General features: G+C 43.1%; 1 protein-coding gene across 3 annotated transcripts in view; it reads right to left on the minus strand.

The window, feature by feature from the left end:
- Nucleotides 1–17,144, minus strand: part of ncam2 (neural cell adhesion molecule 2) — a 264,286-nt gene that overhangs the window by 134,982 nt on the left and 112,160 nt on the right. The gene's annotated exons all lie outside the window — the stretch shown is intronic.

Below are 17,144 nucleotides of genomic sequence, written 5' to 3' on the forward strand. Positions count from 1 at the left end.
GAAAAAGGGGCGGCAGCGGCTCAGGCGGTTGAGCAGCTCTTCCAGTGCTACCGAAGGGTCGGTAGTTCGATCCCCGCTCCCCCCAGTCAACTGTTGTTGTGTCCTTGGGTGAGACACTTCACCATCCCTGCCCCTGGCACGGCTCCATCAGTGTGTGAACGTCCCAAACACCCAAAGCCCTCACTGCCTATTTGTTATGAACTTTTCAAGGTTTTTTCTAGTCGTTTTTTGCACATTTGTTAAATATTGATATATCTTTTTGTTCTTTTTTTATCCAGATATTTGTTTTTTGCTTTTTGACAGTTTAATTTTAAAAATAACAAAAGCCTTCCACGGAAAACTATTTTGTTTCGACAACTAAAAAAATAGTAAAATTAAAACACCCAAGACCCGCATTTTCAAATCAAGACCTGGAACTGAAATGAAATGAAAAATAATTAGTGTCTCGTTTTAAAATAAAAATCTTTTTTGGGAAATCACAAAAAAATATTCCAAAAAGCAAAAAAAAAATAAAATAAAAAAAATTCAAAACAACCAAAATAATTTTCTGGGGAAAAACTAAAAACTAAACGGTTTGAAAAAACAAAACACTGAAGGGAATATTTGAAAAAAAGCATAAATAAACAAACACCAGATTTTTAGGGATTTAATTCAATAAACGTTCACAGCTTGACATAACTGGTCCTTTGAGTCCTAACCTTTGCTCTCATAGCCTCTCTTGTCTTTTCAGGATAACATTCCAGGTTTTTGTACATCAGAAATATTTTTACTGCTGAAATGTGAAAAGTTCTACATCTGGACGTCTGAAAGCATCCAGAGGAGGGCCGGAGCATTCCCAGACCAGCCAGAGGGTAAAAGAAGCTTGTGAGGGTAATTACATCATCACCCGTCTGTTCAGAGTCTCAGGACCCTTTAAATGCCCCTGCTGGACCCTGTGACCCCGACCTGTCTAAATGTTACTGCAAACGCCTTCCATTCAATTTGTTCTGCAGCAGCAGGCTGGTCTGAGGAGGAAGAAAAGCCCTTTTACCCTCAGTCAAGCGTTTTGATCAAACTCGTCGTGTTATTGATTATTCGCCGGCGCCCGGCGGTTTGATTCCGCTGTCGGTTGAACGTTTCACCACAGGAGGTTGCAGGGAGATTCGGAGATCCGGGACGTCAGACCAACAGGCGATGAGCTCGTGAGGTGAGCGGAGGAGCACACAACTCGGTTGCTGCAGACAGAGTCAGCGCCTGAACGGTCCAACGCCACATAAAAAAGGGGGGAGGGCGGCGGTCATTCACGGCCCTCGTTTGCTCCCCTACCTTCCCACACCTGCAATTAGCCGCCGCGGCGCTTCATTTGTTTCAGCTAATTTCAGGGAAATGCATCACGGTTGTGCAACCCGAGGATTTCTGCCCGGGACTAATGAAATCTGGTGCCAGTTGGAACCGGTCACGTGTGTTGCCATGGAGACGGCCAGCCTGCCACAGATCTGTCCTTTTGTTTCAAGGCATCATTCAGACACAGTTTCCTCTCCGGTCCTGAAAAAAGAGAAAAGAATCCTCCTTTTTCCTTCGGTCGCTCCTAGGGCCGGCCGACACTAATGCATCTGTTTACCCAGCATGCCTTGTTGCACGGCAACATCAGATAATCAGATAAGAGGCCGCATTGATTCCACACAAGCGATGAGGACACTGGCGTGGGAGCTCTCCTCGCGCCGCCATAAAAGAGCGTCTTCTGGTGTGCGTCGGCGCCATTTATCAAGTGTGGCGGCGTTGTGAATGCCCCCCCACCCCCCACAAGGCTTTGTGGATCGATCGTGGTCAGCTGATGTACCGCGGCCGTCTGCGGCAAAAAGGTCCCCGTCGTCCATCAGGTCCGACCTGTAAACGAACCGGACGCCAAACGACACAAAGAACAGATCTATGGACCAGAATCGGTTCTAAGGTCGTAAGGTCAGGAAAAGTGCTGGACGCTTTCATCAGTGTCTGATAGAAACCCCATTTCTGGTTTCAGACGGCTTCTGACGGTCGGTACGGGACTCCAGGAAGGACAAAAATAGAAATCAAATGTTTTTAGTATTTTCCTCCTTTATACACAAAAAAGTAGAATTATGGGAAGAAGATGATTCTGGTTCTAGTGCAGAACTTGCAGAACTTTGAGTCTGTTCTTTACACAACACACTCGCACAGTCGACATTCACAACACAAGAGACAAAATGTGAACACAAAACACAAACTCTGTTCCAACACAACAACCGTTATCGACACACAACGGATCAAAACTGACGACACTTCCCTGCAGTGAACAGAGGAGCAGTTCTAGAACAACGGGACGGGCCTGTCAAGGATGGACAACAGAGCAAGGCTATTCAGACCAAGACCCGGACCTTCAACAAGACCCGGACCTTCAACAAGACCCGGACCTGAACAGAGATGCGGACCTGCACCAAGACCCGAACCTTCTCCAAAACCTGGACCTGTAACAAAACCCGGACTTACGACAAGATCATGACCTTCACCAAAATCCACACATTTTCCAAGACCTGATCCTGCACCAAGACCCAAACACGCTCTAAGCACCAGACCAGCACCAAGTTCCAAAACCAGACCTTGACTGAGAACCTTACCAAGACCCAGACCCATGGTCCAAATGTGGCCCGTTTAAAAATTCCTGTCATCAAGTTAATAATATGTGGCCCTGGACACCCCAGTACTAGAAACAGACCTGAACTCGTGACCAACACCGGGGCCACACTTCCTGACCATGTGTTGGCTCATGGAATGACCCTGGGACGCAGGTCAAAGGTCAGTGCATGTACCGTGGCGTCAGTCATACCAACATTCATTCAGTTCCTGTTGTTTTCTGGGTCCGTTTTCAGTAAAGTGCACTTTTTTTCTTACACCTTGGTCTCCATCCGTCCTGCTTGGCGTCGGAGTTTGTGTGTAGTGTGTTGCGTTTGTCGTGTGTAATAGTGTATCAGCCAAAACTGAAACCAAACTCCAATGTGCTTTCATTAAGCAGGACAGAGAAAACATCCCATAATATGACGCTGTAGCTTAGCGAGATAGGCAAATGAGAGCAAATGAATTGCTGCTCGCCTAATTAACACAGAATCCGTCTGTCTTCGGGCTCTGACCGGGCCAGTTTGTGGGCGTTCAGCCGAAAATGTGGGGAAATGATTAATTAGGGCGGCCGGAATGGAAGGAAAAGTCAACGTTTGACCCCCGGAAGGGAAAGTAACGGCCTCTGCGCCTCAGCCTGGAAGAGCGGCGCAGCGGGGATGAAGAGCGTCCGACTTTTGGGGCAAAGGGGGGGGAAACGATTGATGGTGTAGTCCCTTTTTAAATGACTGAGACCAAAGGCCAGGCTATAACAGCTCTAATTACACTCTGGAAATTGCAGTCATTGTGCAGTAAATAAAAGAGGCAACAAGGTCAGACGACGGCGATGTGTGCCGGGATCCGGCACGCCAGCTCCCCGTGCATCACATTTTCTGTGAATTAGGCACAAATTAAAAGCCGAGCAAAGAGAGGAGCACGACAACGATCTGTGGGGGACATGGAACCCCGTAGTTAGGAGCCAGCAAATAGACTCGTCCCGTCCGGAGCTCATTGACGGCGAGGCGGTCTATTTGCTGCATGTCAAACGCCTGAATGCGCTTTGATTTTCCCGTGATGAGCTGCTTGGTTGGGAAGTGGATGTTAGAGAAATTTGACAGATGCAAAGGGGAGATTGATGCAGCTTCAAAGATGCTTTGGAAGCTGTTTGTTGGAGTGGGAGATGCTTTGAAGTCGTGAGTGCAGGTAAACGCCTCGTCTGCGTGTGTTTGAATGTGCCGGGGAGGGAAAAGGGGCCTCGTTATGTGGCCTTTTGAAGAAGAAGGTCAAACCATCATATCTCAGCGTTATTACAAATGCAGTCTGCAGAACACGGCCAACAAATCTGGAGCCGACGATTGGCTAAACACCGCCGGCGGTTTCCTTCACACTTTGTTGATGCTCCACCCCGGACAGAACGGTGCTGTCGGTGTGGACGCCACGTTTAGATTTGGTTTTGGTCGTGTTTTGCTCCAATGATCAAAAAGATTGTCGGTTCTTGAGTCCATTTTCTAATAAAAGCAGCAAAGCAACGTCCCTGGATCTTTTAAACTAGCATCTAAAATAATAAAAGTAACTCATTTTGTTCTCACTTTTGCAGAAATCTTTTATCAGTTGGGATAAATACACTAAACATGGCCAAAAAATGCAGTAAATGTCACTAAAACTGGACAGAAGATGTATTTTTTTAACTTATTTTCTGTCTATAGTAATCAATGTAACCATGACGACAACCAAACCTGACCTGTTTGTCGTCATGAGTTTTCTTTGGCAACCACTCTGCCCAATCAGGAGTCAGCTTGTTGGAAGGCCACACCCCTACCACCTGAAAGTGAGCTACATGAAATCTGTCAAATGTTTTGAACGTTGGATGTGGGGGGCCTAGGCTCCGCCTACTTCTTTTGAGACGTCTGATTGGTCAGTTTTTAACTTGCACTATGGAAAACGTGTCACGGGAAGGAAAAAAAAAGGTATCAAATAAAAAAAATGGTTCTTCTGACCAATAGAACGACTGAGGAACAGCTTTTTATTTCTCCATAGACGTCTACGGGATTCACTTCCTGTTTGGAACGCCATGGGGGAGGAGCCACTGTGAGCTCAATCTTTGACCGGCACTGAAATAGTGATAAGTATTAAGAAAGTATTGATCTGAAATCAGCATCCGAACTGGAACCTGCCGGATGACTGGACATCTCTGATTTTGCTCACTGTTTTTTGTTGTACCGCTAATGCTAGCTTGAAGGTTGTGATGGGCTGTAAGCTAGCAGGAGAGTGTAAACGGTGAGCTCTCAGCAACAGGGATGGGAAGGGGAGGCGGTGATTTTCTAATGAACTCCTGCTGCCAGTAAAAACATACCAACCTGGTGTGAAAACCTTTTTTTACTCTCCTCAAAAGCTTCTGGGCTTTTAAAAAATTATTTATTGTAATATTGGTCCAAAATCTGATAATTGATGAAATATTCTTCTGTGGGAAATACTATCGTGATTAAAGCGGGTGAATCCTTCAGTATGAACTTGTCAAACATTCAAAACCTTTTCCATTACAGCAATTTCCCAGATTACGCGCTGAGATTGATCTTTTTTATCAGGCTAAAAGAGCCCGGAGCAGCCGGCACATCTATTTACCGAATAAGCGGTTGGACAAGCTGTTCTTTCACCGGCCGGCCGCCCAACAACGGCCCGTCTAATCGCTCCAGTTTGTCTCAGTTAAGGACAACACCTTCCTCCCTCTCCTCAGACGACAAGCACAAAAACCCATTTCTGCTCGTCGCCGCGTTCACAGGAAAACAGGCTCGCTTGTCTGGCGGTGGTGCCATTTTATTCTGTGTTTTAGTCCAACAACGACACAAAGAAATTCCCAGAACCAACGCTTCATTTCATGCTGGGGTTCTAATCCATGAACGAGGAGCGAGCAAAACTATTATTTCTCTCATTACAAGAAAGCCATGAAGCATGAAGGTTGATGACTCCACAACCACTGTACTTTACATTTTATGTCCATGGCTATCAATGTTTGTTTACTGCAGCGAAAATGTATTAAAAGTATCTTTAAACTGATGGTTTTTGGTTTATAGCCTTCAAAAATGAACATTTTTACACATTTAGTGGTTAAATACTACAAGAAAATTGAATGATGGGTAATTTCTCGGTTTAGTCCCACATGTATCAGTGTCATTTTCTGGTCCCTGAGGACGGAAACATGGAAAACAAACTAAAAAAGAACAGAATTAACCCATAAAAAAAGAGACATTTTCAAAAATAATTACACCCAGAGGGATTTGAAATCTTTGTACAAAAAGTCCTGACGCCGTGATTGGTCCTCATCGGTTTGAGTCGATGTTTCTATGGCAACTAGTCCCACTAAGCAGGAGTGAGTTTGTTGGAAGGCCCACTTGAAAGGGAGCTACACCCAATCTGTGAAACGTTTTGAACGTTCAACATGGAGGCCAGCAGGCTCCACCTACTTCTGTTGGTTAACAACTAGTAACGACGAATTATTTCAGAAAAAAAATCCACATTAAACTATCTGCTCCCCAAGACGGAAGAATAGAAAATAAAAGGACAGAACTAATCTATATAGAAGGGGAGCACCTAAAGTAAATAAATAAAGAAGTTCTCAGGTCTTATTGATGCTTTTTCTGTCTTATAAGTCTGTGATCCGGATAAAATAAAGGGTTTGTGTCTAGAAAACGGGCTAAAATGTGTTAGTTTGGGTCCCTGACGCCGACATGAAGCTCGTCTTTGATCAGAAGTCATTATTGATCGGCGCTCAGGAAGCTTGGAGGCTCCACCAAGAGCCCACAGTGGGTCTAGCTGCTTTGGTGGAAACAGAGTTTGACATTTCCAGGCTGCAGCAGAACAACTGCTGGATGCAGACTAATTGACAGACAGCAGCACTCCCCCCCCCCCCCAGCACCACACACCCCCAGCCTGCAGAGTTTCAGGCGGCTTTAGCAAAGGTGAGTGAAAAGTAGGACGCAGCCGACGTGACAGGCAGAGGAACGCAGGGAAGAGACAAACCAATTACGCGTTTCAAGAAGCAGCAGCCGCTAAAAGTCAACGTATCCGTGCTGTTTGGAGGAAACTACACCGGGAATCTGGATCCCACCCAAATATTCAGGATATCTGAAGTGAGAAGGCATCAAAAATGAAAAAAAGAATGTGATGGTGATTCATGCCTCAGCCTGAACTGTCCTTACAGATGGGTTTGGGCTTTCTGGGAGTAAAGGTGACAAATGTTCTACCATCGTAGACCAATCGGTGAACCCGTAGAGTAAAAAATGTTCAGGCACGTACTTTTTGTTTGAGTCCGCCGTAGGTGACATTCTCTGTCAGTAAGGCTCCAGCACCTTACAACTACTAGAGCAAGCATGTCCAAAGTCTGGCTACTGGGCCAAATGTGTTGAAAGTTTCCACGGACCAAAGGCTACTGTCATGAAATCAACACTATGTGGCCCCATCACCTTCTAAGAACTGTCCTGATTGGGATTGGCTACTTTACGCTACAGACCATGTGGCTACTTGACCTTCAGAGCCCAAAGGTCTTCATTTGTTCCTGTGATTAAACTCTTTTGCTCTTGTGAACTAGATAACTATTTTCCTTATCTTCCTGTTTACATGATTCACATTTAGAAGAACGAGTGAGCATTTAATCGTCAATAATGTGTAACATTTATTGTCGGGTTGACAAACTTTTTATTATTTCTGATCTACAAATATTCTCAGTAGTTTTGGTAAAAATGTATTTCTGTTTTTTACGAAGAAATAAAAAACATCAAAGTTTGAACATTTATTGATTAAATGGTTCATTTCTATACCGTGTTATCATAAGGCTACATGTAAACACATCTTTAGTGTAAGGCGTTCTCACTGGACGGTCACTACTCCATTTTTATTTACATCTGTATTTACATTTAATTCATAATTTGCCTTTCATGATCACTTTTCAAACGGACAGTTTTAAATGTTTTAAAACGGACGCCACCCATATGTCGCCACTGCTTTAACGTTAATATTTTGCTCATATAGCCCAAAAACGATCGTAGAATCTCGCGACACGTGACCAAAAGAGCTTGAAACATGCAAGCCTGAAACACGTACATACGTGCGTTTACATGGACTTTTCTTTGAAAGTGGTCCCTTGAACGTAGCCGAGGGCGGTGTGAGTGCGTGTAACTCCCATTATCCTTACGAATACGTCACACTACACTGACCACACACACGACAATGGTACGTTCCATTTTCATGAAATCCCTTGAGGTGGCCGTACGACTATGCGTCCAACTCATAATGATGTCTGCAGCCTCTATGGACGTCCACACGGATGAAGACGTTGTCTGCAGAGATTTTCAGGCCGGGCTTTTATTGACGCTGAATTTGCTTCTTTGATCTCTCTGATCCACTGTGAGCAATCTGGGTGTCAGTAAGCCGCTGTGCTTCAGTGGATGAGCTCAGGCCGCCTTCATCGCTCAATACCTTGATGAAGACAGCACCCTAAAGGTGTCCCGTCACAACCTGATGGAGGTTTCCTTTGCACGTTTGGTTCATTTGAAGATGTTTTATCTGAGAAATGTACATACATGTGTTTTCTGGTGAAACTACCAGCATCCTTCACACTCATGTGTTTGGGCTGCAATGATATACAGCTGGTTGGTTTAGATCTGGTTTTAGTGAAATCCATTATTCATGGATGATTTGGCTTCAAGTTGTAGAGCCAGCGGTCTCAACAAGGACGTCCGGGGCTGATCCGACCTGTGGGCGGAGCTCCAGGTGTTCCCAGGCCCTCAACGCCTCACGCGACATTAGGAAATGATACAACTTAAGAAAGAGAAACACCTTAAAGAAATAACACAACTTAAAAAAATTACTCAACTTAAGGAAGTGACACAACTTAAGGAAATAAAACACCTTAAGGAAATGACACAAATTAAGAAAATTACACAATTTAAGGAAGTGACACAACTTAAGGAAATGACAACTTAAGGAAATGACACAACTTAAGGAAATGACACAACTTAAGGAAATTACACAAATTGAGAAAATGACACAACTTAAGGAAGTGACACAACTTAAGAAAGTGAAACAACTTAAGGAAATGACACAAATTAAAAAAAATGACACAATTTAAGGAAATGTCACAACTTAAGGAAATGACACAAAATAAAAAAAATGACACAATTTGAGGAAATGTCACAACTTAAGGAAATGACACAAATTAAGAAAATGACAACTTAAGGAAATGACACAAATTAAGAAAATGACACATCTTAAGGAAGTGACACAACTTAAAAAGTGAAACAACTTAAGGAAATGACACAAATTAAAAAAATAACACAATTTAAGGAAATGTCACAACTTAAGGAAATGCCAAAGCTTAAGGAAATTACACAACTTAAGGAAATGTCACAACTTAAGGAAATGACACAACTTAAAGAAATTACACAAATTGAGAAAATGACACAACTTAAGGAAGTGACACAACTTAAGAAAGTGAAACAACTTAAGTAAATGACACAAATTAAGAAAATTACACAATTTAAGGAAGTGACACAACTTAAGGAAATGACAACTTAAGAAAATGACACAACTTAAGGAAATGACACAACTTAAGGAAATTACACAAATTGAGAAAATGACACAACTTAAGGAAGTGACACAACTTAAGAAAGTGAAACAACTTAAGGAAATGACACAAATTAAAAAAAATGACACAATTTAAGGAAATGTCACAACTTAAAGAAATGACACAAAATAAAAAAAATGACACAATTTGAGGAAATGTCACAACTTAAGGAAATGACACAAATTAAGAAAATGACAACTTAAGGAAATGACACAAATTAAGAAAATGACACATCTTAAGGAAGTGACACAACTTAAAAAGTGAAACAACTTAAGGAAATGACACAAATTAAAAAAATGACACAATTTAAGGAAATGTCACAACTTAAGGAAATGCCAAAGCTTAAGGAAATTACACAACTTAAGGAAATGTCACAACTTAAGGAAATGACACAACTTAAAGAAATTACACAAATTGAGAAAATGACACAACTTAAGGAAGTGACACAACTTAAGAAAGTGAAACAACTTAAGGAAATGACACAAATTAAAAAAAACGACACAATTTAAGGAAATGTCACAACTTAAGGAAATGACACAAAATAAAAAAAATGACAATTTGAGGAAATGTCACAACTTAAGGAAATGACACAAATTAAAAAAATGACACAATTTAAGGAAATGTCACAACTTAAGGAAATTACACAACTTAAGGAAGTGACACAACTTAAGGAAACTAAACCACTTAAAGAATTTTCAAGACTTCCACCTTGTTTACCAAAATGGGCAATAAAACCAACTAAAGATGACTAAGCTGGTGATGTTTCTGTTTCTGTAACAGCAAGCGAGCAAAAGGCAGGCTCTTTCAAAATAAGAGCGTCATCTGGGGAAGAATCGTGCAATTAACGAGCCCGTTCAATCAGTGGAGTCAGATGACCAGCGAGAAATATGCAGTCGTCCCTGGGCGCCGCAGCTGATTGCAAAGACGCAAATCCATCTGAAAACTTGCTTAGACTATGTTTTGGGGAAATGGGAGACCCTAAAGCAAGGCATTTGCAATTTGAAGTTAATGGACTAGAAAGTGCTGGCATGCACATTCCCATAACTTTATCACACACAGACTGAGGGTTCTGCTGGTACTTGTGAAGACTGGATGTTTGGACGATCTGCTTCCAAGTTTGAAGCTTTCCTTTCTTGAGGATGAAACGGTTTCATTCCTGTCTCTGCAGATCCAGATGAAGAGTTTTACGTGATTATTTCTACTAATGGACGTCTTCTGATACGATGGAGGTCACCAGCAAAGACATTTTAGGTTATAAAACCTTGAATTTAAAATAAAAAGTCTTGGCATGTACCAAAACCTTCTAAAGAGAGGGGGTTACTTTAAAAACAGTCATGTTGGCCTTTGGGAAAACATGTCACATGAAACGCGACTAACAGGTTTTAGACTGATCCGCTCTATTGACGTACAAGGGCGTCTCTGCTACCGAGATACGTGACGGGAACAAGCCAACAAAGGACAATCCAGCTGTAATCCTGTTAAAGGATTGGGGCTCGGCTGCACAAGCACGCGCTCGTGCACGCGTTTGGGCACCCTTTGACTTAACAGTTGTTCAATAACCCCCCCCACACACACTCTCTGGCTTAAATGCTTTTAAGGCTAACAGCCCTTCACCTGACGATGACCCACAACCACACAAAGACGATTCCAAAGAGTCAAGTTTCCTGTGACCTGGGTGTAAGACGCCTTCAGGTCACTGAGGTCACTTCTCTCACAGAACATCCCGGAGCTCAAAGCGCTAGTACCTGCTCTACATTCTGAAAGTTTGGAGAAGCAGTTCCTCCCTCTGCGCTCCTGCAACGCCACCGATGGAAAACCGCGGAGCGGCGGACGCCTCAGGCGTCAAAAAAACTATCCTCTGAGGAGCTGCAAAGCCGTCTTATGGAGAGAAACGGCTTCTGGATCCTGAACTGCACCTCCAATCGGCGCCAAGCAGGGTTTGTCGGCCCGTTTGCCAGAGGTGATGGGATTGTGTTGTAGCCCAAAGCAGTACACAACGTCGCATTGAAGAAGCCTTATGCTGTGTAAATACAGAAGTGAGAGTCATTTACCCTCACTGAGGTTGTTCATGTGATAAGTGGGTAGTTAATAATTCATGTTAGAGCGGTTCAACAGCCTCCGATCCCTGCAGCCAGTGACGTCTTTTAAGGTGGCTCATCTTCTATATATTTACTTTAAAAACGTTTCTTTTCATCTCACTTTTGTTGTTTTTCTGCCTCTCCTGCTTCTGTTTGATATTTCACGAAGACAAACAGTGTCGTGTCGAGAGAAAACGACAGCAAAGCAAATCATCTGAGCTCCTCAGAGCTCCACCACAAGCTGCACAAACGCCACAGCAACTCCCCAAAAGTGGAAATCTGACCGCCAGCGGGCGGGTCAGTGTTTGTCTGTCTTACCTGTTGATGCCAGACGATGCAGAGGAAGCAACGGAGACACCGGATTGGTCACATGTGAAGAGAAGGAGACAGAGGAGAGGGATGCACGTTAGAGACTTTACCTTAAAGAATTCAAAGAACAAAAGCAACAAAACGAGGAGCTTTAGAACCGCAGGTTCTGTCAATAGGAGTCAGGAAAGAACCTGTATGTCGGGGAAGAAAAAGTATCTACCTTTCTGGTCGTACCAAAACTAACATGGGCAGCAATCAAGAACAGTGTTGGTGGTGAGCGCTTGGACTTTTTTAAAGACGCTCTTTTCCACTATGCGTATCACACCAGCTGATATCGCAGAGTCAATACATTTAGGATAGGGCTGCACGATATGAGGAAAACTCGCGATATGCGATATTGGTGATTAATATTGCGATAACGATATAATTTGCGGTATATAAACAAACAGCAAAACAACCAAAAACATCATTTCCATTTCACTGCAACAGTTTAAAAATTCTACTCCAAATGACCCTTGTCGACGTAGGAGGCAAACATCAAACATAAAAGGGCTCATCTGATTGATCAACAACGTAAACGGGTCCTTCCGATTGGTTAAATGCATAAAGGGATTTATTTCATTTGTTCAATATTTCAAGCTGCCATGAGTTTGTTTTAGCAAACTTAAGGTAATCATTTATTGCGATTTTTGACGTCTTTTGCGGTATGCATATTGCACAGCTTGATGTTGCGATAACGATAAATTTGCGGTATATTATGCAGGTCTAATTTAGGATTTATCCTGCAAGCCTAGACAATGGTACGGTCCAATTTTCAATTGACTGCAAGACACACCTGTGCTCCCCTAAAGATGCCGACGCTCCTCTATGACCGTCCACGGACACGGCCTACCCTTCACACGGGTACATGTGGCTAAAAGCTGCCCAAACACCTTAACGCGGTGAAGAGGAGTTGAAATGAAAAACAGGCGAGGAGCTGAGTCAAAGACACCCTAGGCAGAACAGAAATCTCACCAAAGGCCTTGCAGTCTTTTTCTTTGCTTTTGAAATGACACCAAATCAAAGTTCCCATGAATTTGTGTTAAAAAACCGAAAACGCAGACTGACATTTACGGCGGCGTCTTGATGAACGAGGGCTTTTTTTTGCAGAGTCATTTGGAAAAATGGCAGGTTTGGGGTCCCGGGGGGGAGTGGCATGCTTTCATTGGAGGTGTTTGATATTCCAGAGCAATAACCTCTGATTATCCTGCATTGAAGTTTCAGCCTTTCAGCATCTCAGCTTCAATAGAAATTCTGTCACTGTTTGCAAATCAGACTGGAACGTGGATTACAGCTTTAGACGCGGATGACAGCAAAAACACAAAGGACAGGATTTTTGTTTATTTACCAAATGAAGTTTTTACAAAGCTACCACCCTTCCAAACCTGCATTATTTGATGAAATAATGCAACTGGAGGCTGAGCTGCATTTTATTTGGTTGAATCCAAACAGGAAGCTGCGTGAGACGCGCCATAGCTCGGTGTCACCATCAGCAGACCAACGCGCCAGAAGAAAGGCGGCGAAATGAGCTTCCTGTCAGCATCACTTCCACTTCTCGACAGCACAAAGCAGAAGATGTAAGCCGCACTTCAAAGCCAGCTTCACATCCAGCTAATCCGACGCTTCAGCCACTCGCTCTCATCCTAATCCTGTGACTGATGCCAATCCATCGCCCGGCGCCTCGCGTCCGGCCGTCAAAGCCACGCCGGAACCGCTCCGACGTCGCTCGTTTCCTCAGGATGTAATTGGGGCCAGCTTCACGTTTCAGACTGTCACCACCACACCACGTGAAGAGAGAGGGATAATGCCCCACGAGGTGCTTACACATGCCAACACCTCGGCCACTTACGAAATTTATGGACCAATTTATAGCACTTTATACCATAGTCCGGGTAAATCCTCAATTCTGAATGGCTGCATTAAAAAGTGATAACACACGCCTAACACACAAGTTCTGGTCACATATCTTAAATGTTCTGTATCAATGCGCTGGCTTCTTTAAAACAAACGTTCGCTTCATCATCTGGACAGAAACAAGCAGTTAGAGGTGAACTTTCTCTCTGAACTGATGCTTTATTTAACACATCATGATCATCAGCATAGATATCGTTTTCCTTTGCCGCTGCAGTCCAGGTACGAGCACCACGTAACAAATAGTCCGCTTTTTATGGAAAAAAGTAATCCAAACCGAAAGAAAAACAACAGTAAAGGACTAAAAACTGGCTGAATATTTATTTATTTTGTGAGTGACCATGATATCAGCGAGATAATGGCTGACGAAGTGTCCAGTTTTTAGATTAACATACTTCCACAGTGTGCGTTAATTTCTGACAACGGACTCTTCGTCGGCCATTATCCCTTTCTGAATCTTGTTCTTCTTTTTCACAGCAAGTGGACTTTCTGGTGTACACCGTTGTCTTGGTAACGGCGGTTTAAAAACAAAAAACAAAACAAAAAAAGTCAGTTCAGAGAGAAAGTTGACGTCTTACTGCTCGTCTTTAATCCAGGTGATGAAGTAAAAGTTGGTTTCAAAGTCTAAATGGTAACCAATCAGATTAAACTATAAAAATCACTCGTCTTTACTATCGTCTAGCTCAGTGTTTTTCAATTTTTTTTGAGCCACGGCACACTTTAACCTTGACAAAAATCCCGCGGCACACCAGCATCCAAAAAAATAGATAAATAAAGAAAAAGCTCAGTCTGTATTGATCTACAGCCGCTCTGCAATCTCACATGCATTTTTGTGATAATTGTTGCAGAAAACGCTGGAAGCTGCAGCTGTTTTTTCTAAAAGATGTATTAAAAATTAAGTCAAAAGATTCAAAAACTGTTTGATGTGTGTTCGTTGTTTTAAGACGTTCAGAGGAGAGACTCATTGTGCGCTAAGACAGTCACTTTACTGCATCATGGGAGATGTAGTGCCGATAATCCGCCGACCGCAGAAAGACCAGCGTCTTTGAGCTTCATGGTCTTGTTCACTTGTTCCACAGTCTAATACCAGATTCTGTGGAAAGCTACACCGCTAAAGACGAGCTTTAGCTGGTATTTTTGTTAGAACAGAGAGACTTTTTGCGCTAAATCGAAACAAGGAAGTGAATACTTTAACCACTTCTGATTGGTCAGACTGATGACATGTGATTAAGCCTTCAAGAATGATTGGTGGAGACAGTTAAAGGGGCGGGACTTTTCCTTACACAGTTATAGCTGCAGCTAAATCGCGGTACGGTTATTCTTATCAAAATGTCTTTAATAGAATCATATAAACACAAAGAAAAAATAATTTTATTATATTTCATATTCTTAACTTCTCAGTGTTTTATCAGGGCCTGTTTGGATGAACAAAGAGCTGATTTCCTGGAGATGGAAAATGTTTTTAGATCAGTTAATGAGGGCAATTTCCCACGGCACACTTGACCATCTCCCACGGCACACTAGTGTGCCGCGGCACACTGGTTGAAAAACACTGACCTAGCTGTTGTAAAAAACTGTGGAGTAAGCAATGATAACCCATGATGTTTTTGTCTAAAAGAAATTGGAATACATCAGCCAATTAGAATCGAATATTCCCCCAGACAGACATTATTATTATTTTTAATTGCTATAATGGTCTTTCAGAGAGTAATCTGGTCGTTCATAATAATAATAATAATAATAATAATAGATATTTTATTTTTCCCACAATGGGGAAATTGTCCTCCACATTTTGACCGCTCCCCGCAGGTGGCGACAGCTGGATGGGGAGAGCTGGGATCGATCCGCCAATCCTTCGGATGTTGGACGACCTGCCATAGCGCCTGAGCTAAACCGCCGCCCTATAAACGAAGCTGCGAGTTCCACCAACAACAGTCGCAGAGTTTTGTCGGTAAACGTGGCATTTTCTGCAAACATTTATCACCTGAATGACAATGAGTCAGAGTGTAGCGGCTGTTGGGGAACCGAAGCCAACCATTCACTCCTGATAAGAGCTTTGCACACTAGGAACACCCACAAACACACCTCCCTTTGAATATTAGGGCTGGAAGCCGCTTGTTGTCAGCAAATAAGCTCTGGATGGAGGTAGACAGAGGTGCTCCGGCTTATTTAGCACAATGGCTTTCTCTGACGGCTGCGCGCCCACACACGGTGCTCCCACTAAGGCTCCTGTCACTGTTAGTCGCCCTGAAGACGCTGAACTGCAGTCAAAAGTACCACGGAAGAGGGAAACGTGGTGGCGTGATCCGTTTCTATCGACAGCAGAGATAATAGCAGCTAATGAGAAAGCCGTCCGCCGCGGTGTTCTTCAGTGTGACTCCAGGAGTGACACCAAGGTCAGGGAGGCGTTGGCGCCAACTGAAGTGCTTGGAAACTTTGTCCATTCCACAAAAAGTCGATTTTACTTTGAAAGGATGTGGATGAGTCGTGTTTTGAAGCACCGCTGATGAGCGTTTTATGGCTGAATTCTTGTGCAGGCAGCAGACACAATGTGTTCACTTAGGCGGATGAAAGAGTAAATCATTGGCGTGTTAGCAATGATGCTACGTCTGCAGGAACATTACAGCCTTTTGAGCCAACCTGATACCAGTCAAAGCCAAAAAAAAGAAATAAAGGAAACCGGATCCAAAAATAAGGTCTTCTGAAGGCCGTGTCCCACCGCCACTACACTACATACGCATGAAATGTCCGTCTCTCGTGATCCATGCGGGATTTCCGTCATTCTTAAGTGATTCCTGCGTTCCTCATTCGTCGATGTGCGCAGATGTTCGTCGAGGGTTTCTGCTTACGTGAATTCAGATGTGAGCTGTTCGGAATTTTTGGTCAGGTGAGAGTTCAGCAGTTCAGGCGTATTTTACGTACTTTATATGCTATTATTATGTAAATCTTACGTGATTGTGTGTGATTTTTACAAGAAGACACACGTCAATTTCCATGACCGTTCCACGTATGTCTCTAACGGACTTTTAACACAACAATGTATAACTTTTATATCACGTAATTGATGCACAAATAACTAATGAGTTGCGCAATAGTCACGCACGGTTCATTTACGTGTTCGTTGCGTGGTTTATTCATCCTTCTTCTGTGGTTTAACATCGTTTATTTGATATAAATCTGTACACCTGACCGTTTACCTCGTCTCTGCTCCTGCCCCTACACTTGTTGTGGACCTCGCCTCTGGCTCGTCTGGTGCCCCCAGCCGTCTCCCCACTCGTCCATCTGCTGGACTATTTAAACACGAAGTTGTAGCGTTAGATAAGCTAATTCTTCTCTAAGAGTTCTGGTCCTTAGGTGTTAAAGGGTTAAGGGCAGCAATTTGTTGCATTTGCTTCTTGTAAAGAAAGTGGGTGTGTCTGAATTCCTTCCCTACTCACTATGAAGTGCGTTTTCCGTTTTCTAGTGCTGTTCGAATCTACAATTCCACAAAATTTCCCACAAGTCTCTGGGAAAAACCAGTGTGCATCGATGTTCACTAGATCGCCGAATATAGACCACAATGCATTGCGTCTGAACAATTTTTGCCAGAAAATTGTATTTAA

This window comes from Oryzias latipes, chromosome 2 (genome assembly GCF_002234675.1).
Source record: "Oryzias latipes chromosome 2, ASM223467v1".
NCBI classification, from domain to species: domain Eukaryota; kingdom Metazoa; phylum Chordata; class Actinopteri; order Beloniformes; family Adrianichthyidae; genus Oryzias; species Oryzias latipes.